Here is a 7,500-nt window from a genome sequence, read left to right as displayed (position 1 = left end):
TGGCCTTAGAGTTAGAGTTAGAAGTGAAGTGTAGCCGTGTTAATGAGTGGTGTCGTGTTATGTGACTGTGGTGTCACAGACTCTGTAACACTGTGCGTAATAACGGCGAAAAACAAAGTTGTGGGGATGTTTACTAAGAAAAGCACACACATGCCTGTCTCCTCTCAGAGGGCAAAGGTGAAGGATCCACCAGGCACATTTCTGTGAAACGCTCCCTCCAGGTCACGGGGTCACAGGGTCAGAGGTCAGAGAGCTGCGAGTGTGGGGGGAGGAATGAAAGGCAGGATATTGTATCTCCATTCATGTGGCATTCGGGGTCAAAGGTGAAAGATGAAAGGTCGAGTCGGGTTCAAAGGTCATCTTGGCAAGATCCTGCTTAAATTGCTGATCCCACCACTTTCGGGTGACCACAAAATGTCGACTGTGGGCTGGAAGAATGCAAAGGCGGATGGATGAAAGACGTTATGCATACATATTATTAACTTAGCGTACAAAATGGAGAAATAGATGTAGCCAGCCTTAGCAATGCAGCTGATGGGAAAGGTCTAGTGAAGAATGACTTTGGTGATTCACGCCTCACCTGATGTATTTGTGCTGATGCATTTCTCAAATATCTGTTTGACTGTCTAGATGTCCTCCTAAATCGGCAATGATGCTCTTTTTCAGCACTTTTTTTAATGTCCCAAATTATTTTTTGTTGCTAAAAATAACGGTTCGGGAACATACAGACCAGGGAACATGATTTACGTATCCACATTTCCTGTTGAGTGTGTTCAGATACAGTTACAGGCAGAAGTGTGTGCGTGTGTGTGTATGCGTGCGTGCGTACATGCGTGCGTGTGTGTGTGTGTGTGTGTGTGTGCGTGTGTGTGTGTGAGTGAGTGAGCGCGCACGCGCGAGTGTGTGCGTGGCCGTGCGTGCGCGCATGTGTGTGTGTGTGTGTTTGACCCAGCCTACTGCTATTTGTCTGTTATTTGCAATGACCACCTCTGAACAGCACCAACCTTTCTACCAGTGGCCCAAAATATATTACACCGGTTATTTAACAATGGAGGTTGCTAAAGGTTGCTATAGGGCAGGAGGTTGGACTGTTCCACTTTCCATAACCAAGTATAATCTGGTCACCATGCCAGGAAGAGTCCCCCAATTTAATGAATGAACTAAAATTAATTCAAGAGCTTGCAGCTATTTTAAAATGGTTAACCTGGAAAGATGTAGGTTAGACCTACATGAATTAAATTGAATTGGCTTTGATTGAGAATATTTTGAATTAGTCCCTATTGCTTAACTGTTTCTTTTTTCTTTAACGAAAGTATGCATTTGAATAAGTGGAATAGTTGTCTGAGAATAAAGAACACCCGGATGACACATGCGCAGGAGTCGCTTAAACTGGGAACTGCACCTTTAAGGGTGTTGTCTGAAGCAAGAGGGGGAGTGTCCATTGCAGAGTTCTCGAGAGCGAGGGGATTCCGAGAATAAACAATTCCGTCAGCCTTGACTACAGGTCGAGGAGTCCAGCTCAGTCCGAACAAATACGCGCTGTAGACTCTCTACATTATTCGTTTTATTTGTGTGTTTTTGGTGAAGGTGCGCATGTGGACTCAAATTGGTTTTCCGAAGACTTGCCGAAGGATTTCCCCTCGTGTCCAACATCAGAGACCTCGCGCCTTTTCGACTGTACTGTCCATGACCATTTAGCGGAACCAGGTATGTGCGGAGCAGAATGTAAATGCTTCAAAACCTGTGAAGAATGATTTGTCAAAAATGTGTTTGTGTTGTTTACAGTCCGACAACCGATACCCAGTCTATTGTCCATTCAGTCAATAGTGTGACATGTTCATGTATGAAATGAATGAATGTTGCATTTGTCCGTCGTTCTCTCTCCGCGAGCGAATGCAGCGAATACGCACACTGTCCAAAGAGAATGAATGCGTTATAACAGTCTGAAGAACAAATGAACCTTATACCAGAAAAAATATGGCACCTTTTTGTTGTTGTGTCCAGGAGGCGACAAATCATTTTCTGAAAATATCATTCTAAATCTTGCATCTCATTTCGTGGTGGGTATCTGTGTGTGGGAGTAGATTGAGGGTCGACATGGCCATTTTTTGCCATTCTTTCAGAAAAGCAATGCGTTTTGTCAATGTCAGAAGACCAGTATGGTGTCTTGTATCTGTCAGGACAGCAGACGAGTTTTATAGCACCTTTTCACAAGGTAACATTGAATTTATAGGCTATGCTACTTGAACAGACCGGACCCAGATGGCACCGAAGTGAACTGACAAATGCCCCTGGTTTGGTTCGCACTGTAAATTTGTGCCAGCATGTCGCATATGTTGACGGTTAGGATTGTTGGGCTACTCGCTTTCAATTTAGACCTCATGTTTGTGCCCTTAGTTTAATAAAACCAGTTGCGTTCTGCAATATTGTATTTTGGGACTTTATGTACTTGGTGTAGCCTATTTGGCAAGGTGACCCCGACTGTGAGTGGTTATTACATTGTTTACCTTGGTACATTACCTCGCAACACAGTGACATTTTTTATTCTGGCGTGTCCCTACAGTGATCCTAGCGTGTGATGTCTGCACTCAGGTTCCGTGTTGAGCTCCGGATTATGATGAGGTTTCCTGTGGCTTTGGTTAATAAGAGAGGCAGTGCGGGTCAAAAGGTCAAGTCAAAAGGTCATGGGAGGTAGTAATGAAAGGCCAGCGCGAGGTCTCCCCTTAGGTGCCTGCCGCTCACCCCTTCCTCAACTGCCAATTAGTCCTACTTGTATGTAAATCATGTTCGCGCGGATGAACTGTCAACTTGGTTTCAATAATAGATCACATACGTGACCCGAGTCCATCTCTCTCTCTCTCTCTCTCTCTCTCTCTCTCTCTCTCTCTCTCTCTCTCTCTCTCTCTCTCTCTCTCTCTCTCTCTCGCCTACTCTGTTCAGTGTCTGCTGGTTAGGCATCGACAGTCGAAAGCTGCAGTAATGTGTTAGTGGTGGTTTAATTAAATTTGTTTGTGGGCCCGATAAGAAGGCAAAGTGTGCTGTTAGTAGGACTGGACGTGGGCTGCCAGTAGCAAGAGAGAGAGAGAGAGAGAAAGAGAGAGAGAGGGAGGGAGGGAGAGAGAGAGAGAGAGAGAGATGTGGGGAGGGAGGAGAGAGAGATGGAGGGAGGAGAGAGAGATGGAGGGAGAGAGAGGGAGGTGTGAACTGTGTTGATGTGTAAATGGGAGCAGTTAGTGCCTTTTGTCTTCTGTGTTGGCAGATGTGTAGCCTGCAGAGTGCTGGTCAAGCGCAAACACCAATTCACCGCTTTGTGCTTGAACTCTGCCTCACATGCATACTAGCACACACACACACACACACACACACACACACACACACACACACACACACACACACACACACACACACACACACACACACACACACACACACACACACACACACACACACACACACCATAAGCAGGCAAAACAGTACGGTAGCAGTTATCCTACTCCAGTGATGTGTAGTTGTTCAGTTAACTTTCACACACTCAGACCTTTTTTTTTTTTTAAAGTGGACTACTTTTTCTTCCTCCTTTTTTCCTCTAATTTTAGCCTTAAGTCTGTTATTCTTGTTCTGCATCCCCGATTCTACAAGCTGCCCGTGCCGGTAGGCTCTCAGGTGAAGATTCCTTTTATAGCGTTTGAGTGTGGAATATCTCAGGTCAACAGCCAATATTGTTTAAAGCTGTGCGATGTAATATCACAGACTAGTGCAATAAATCATTGGATTAGTTCTGTATGACCAACTATGGTCCATAACTTCACAAGTGCTTCTTAGTTTTTTTTCCCCTGCTGTATCACCAGACTGGGAATGACTTCAGAGGTGATATGTATGGCTCAGAAATCCTGCAGTCAATTTGTCATAATACATATAAGGGTGATTCTCACGAAACGTGCAACAAAGGTGTTTTGACAACCATTTTTTCAAAATGCTTTTTTGATTGAATTTCTTTTTGAATCGGTTACATTAAAGTGTACAGTTACTAAGCACAATAATATCAACTTACCTGACAATTATTTAAAACACATTTTTTAACGTTTTAAAAGTCCATGTCTGCTAAAATGCTCATTACCGCAATTTTTTTCTTTCATGAAATGTATTAGGAAACTTAATTGTTCTTGCAGTTTTGTTCATTGAATATTGATAGTTGTACTAGGGGCTACATAAAACACTCAAAAAAGTTTTTTTTCTTATTATTGTAGTTTAAGAATTTTACCATTTTACCTCATTACCGCAATAGGATCATTTGTTTTCCTCTTTAATTTTAGAATAAATCAGTGAAAACCTACAATTTCGGTCCAAAAATATATTGAAGTGAAAGAAACATGAAAGGTACTGTGTTCATAAAAAATATATATGAATACAGTTTTCCTTTAGTACTTTTTTTTTACAATTAAGTGCTCATTTCGGTAATGAGGGATACATTTCGGTAATGAGAATGAGTTTTCGGTAATGAGAATAAGGAGGAATAAATTGAACTAAAGCCTAATATTAGTAATTGATGTGATTTGTTATTATTATTAGCACAATGACAGAGTCTCCTGGGCAGAACTAATCAAATGACACCTAATAAGATGATAAATATATTCTATATAAAACCATTCATTAAGCTACTGAAGGATATTCAGAATGATAGATTCAAGACTTAACCCAGCCAAAGACCATAAAAGACCATAGGTGGGGAACCTGTCTCGAGGGCCATTTGAGGCCGTTTAATCAGGCCCCCGATATAAAATCAATGTTATGCAGCTTCACATGAAATATGACATATTTTGTAAAGGAATCAACATTTGCAATACAATTAAGTTATATTCAGGGGAACTAGAGAAGGTGGGGTCTGTTTTAAAGGTGGCTGCCTTCAATATAGGCCTAATGTGCAGGGGGAAATCCTGGGTTTGCGTTCTTAATACGGCTCTCCTGAGAACTTTTTACGGCCCTCAGATAAATTTGAAGAGGCCCCTCGAATGAAAAAGGTTCCCCACCCCTGCAGTAGGTGAAGAGGCGAGGCCCCTCCTGGGCACCAAAGTAACATCATAGTATAGGGGGTGAAGGCCAAGGGGTGCACTCTGAAGTTAAAGTTAGTCCATCATCAAAACACCGGAGGGTAGCCACCTGATGACCCCAATGAAGCGCATACATCCCACTCCTCATCCCCACCCTGAATGACATCACAACTCACCACTGATCTCTCCAGCCAAAAATCTATAGTGGACCAGAAATCTAAATCTGTCATGAGAAGGAAAATCATGTCGCAGTGCGAGGTCGTGCACTGGACTTTTTTTCTGACTCAGCACGCACCGGCAACTAGGAAGTAGGTAGTAGGAGGAACAAGAGATGACTAGAGTAGCTTGTATGGTATTTCGGTACACCTTGGTTTTAGGGTCACAGTTCGGTACATTTTCGGTACAGTATCACCATAATGCTGTCCGGACCAAAGCTGGAATTCACAATGAACGTTATGTGTTATGAAATATCACTGAACACCACTAACTGCTTGTGTTGCACATTGCACATCAATGGCAGTCATGGGTTAGGTCATCATCAGACTCCCGATTCCCGACCCGCCAGGTTGGTGGAGGGAGTAATTAACCAGTGATCTCCCCCATCCTCCTCCATGACTGAGGTACCCTGATCATAGTACTGCTTCCATTCAGGTGCTATTGGGGATGAGGCATAAATGCCATTCTTTTGTGTGCAGTGCTCATGTGTGTGCTGTGGAGTGCTGGATCACAATGACAATGGGAGTTGTAGTTTCCCAAGTGGGCTTTCACTTCACTCGCATTTTTGAAAAAATGTTTGGTTTTCAGGACAGACATGCCCATAATAGTATAGGGTGCATGAAACACAGAATTAAAACGTTGCAAAATCCTGCTCTTCTCTTGCAGTATTGTTCCATTGCATTACCTGAACTTCCTTGTCATTTTCTAGCATGTTTGGTACTTGTCAACGGGTGGCACAATAGACTTGGAATTTTGAATTGCTGTGAATGGGCATTTTCAGCTAAATCAGTGCAAAGTGCATTTTGAGGCTGTTTTCATCCAGTTGCCTCTCCACTTACCCAGGACATCAAGAACCCACAGCATGACTAAAAGATGGGTACATGGGTGTTTGAGCATGGCTAAAGGATCGGAGTATGGGGCCTGAAACCTTGCTAAAAGTTGCAAACAACATGCATAAGCAGTTTCTAATTTGGGAAAGTGTAAAGGCAACTACAGCATTCCTCCAAATGATTCTTCTTATTAGTTTTGATTGAAATATTCTAAAAACTGCTTCACACTGAATTAACTAAAAAGGCCTATTCACTGCTATTTCAAATGCCAAGCCTTTTGTGACACCACAAAGATTTTGGAAGGAAGTCAAGTTAGTAAAAAAGGATAAATACTCAAACCCACTACAAATGAGGGTATGACAACCAAACACAGGAAGCAAAAAAACCTGTCAATTTCTGGAAAAGCACATAGACTTGAAGTGAGTCGATTTTGTCTCCCAACTTTTTCCCTTTTTGCCATCTACACAATCTCACAACTTCACTGCGAGTGCTGGCTTCGTTGTTTGCAATTGCCTTTGCATTGGGTGACATCACTAGGCAATTTGATCATTTTTTGCATCAAAAGACCACATTTCGAGGGTGGAAACAGCCAGAATATTGATTCATGGGTTGGCATGTGAGCAAGAATTAAGTTGTGACTTGCTACTCTCAATGAACTCTCACAACAGGGTTTCTGGCCCATAGTCGATTAAGTTATTGTTCTTCCAAGGGTGGGACAAAATGTAAATGTTACCACAACATTAGCCAGAAAGGATGAGAACAGAAAAATGGTCTATGAACAACACCTATATGACCACTGAATTTAGCCTATGTAATGTATATGGAGCTGATCACTTTTACAGACAACCCCCATTAGTTGAAGGAACTATTGCATATGTTAGGCATTTACTTTTGCTTTGTTTACTTACAATATTGTATATCGAATATCGATTCAATTGCATATTTCAACCTGAAATGGATGCAATTTCACTTAACACTTCCATCAAGTGCTTTAACTATAATTAAGTGACATAGTGACAATATTTATACTGCAAAAATATAATTTCTATTTAAGGTTGCAGTTGCATGTTTAAAAAAATGTACATAAATAAAAAGCGAAATACATATATGTCATGAAAATATATTCTAAATGTAAATCACCATAGAGTCTCATTACCGAAATTGACAATCCTCATTACCGAAAGGTACTTAAAACATTGCGGTAATGAGAATGTGTATTGCGGTAATGAGATGGCTCAGCACAATAATGCTAACTGTAACTTGAGTAATTATGACATAGCTAATTCATGACCATTGTTGAATTCTGAAAAGGAATACCCTATTACCAAGCAAGTTTAAAATGAAAAAATATTTTTCATTTCGAAATATTGACTGATTTCGGTAATGAGAACCACTTTTGTCGTATT

The 7,500-nt window shown here is 41.5% G+C and overlaps 1 long non-coding RNA gene across 1 annotated transcript in view; it reads left to right on the top strand.

The window, feature by feature from the left end:
- Positions 1–1,468: 1,468 nt before the first annotated feature.
- Positions 1,469–7,500, top strand: part of LOC134452005 (uncharacterized) — a 57,342-nt gene continuing 51,310 nt past the window's right edge. The window contains exon 1 of the long non-coding RNA XR_010035329.1: positions 1,469–1,707. This is a non-coding gene — a long non-coding RNA (uncharacterized LOC134452005). The remainder of the gene's footprint in view (positions 1,708–7,500) is intronic.

Source organism: Engraulis encrasicolus, chromosome 7 (assembly GCF_034702125.1).
Source record: "Engraulis encrasicolus isolate BLACKSEA-1 chromosome 7, IST_EnEncr_1.0, whole genome shotgun sequence".
Classification (NCBI taxonomy): domain Eukaryota; kingdom Metazoa; phylum Chordata; class Actinopteri; order Clupeiformes; family Engraulidae; genus Engraulis; species Engraulis encrasicolus.
Note: the sequence above shows the minus strand (reverse complement) of the source record. Positions and strands in the feature narration are given on the sequence as shown.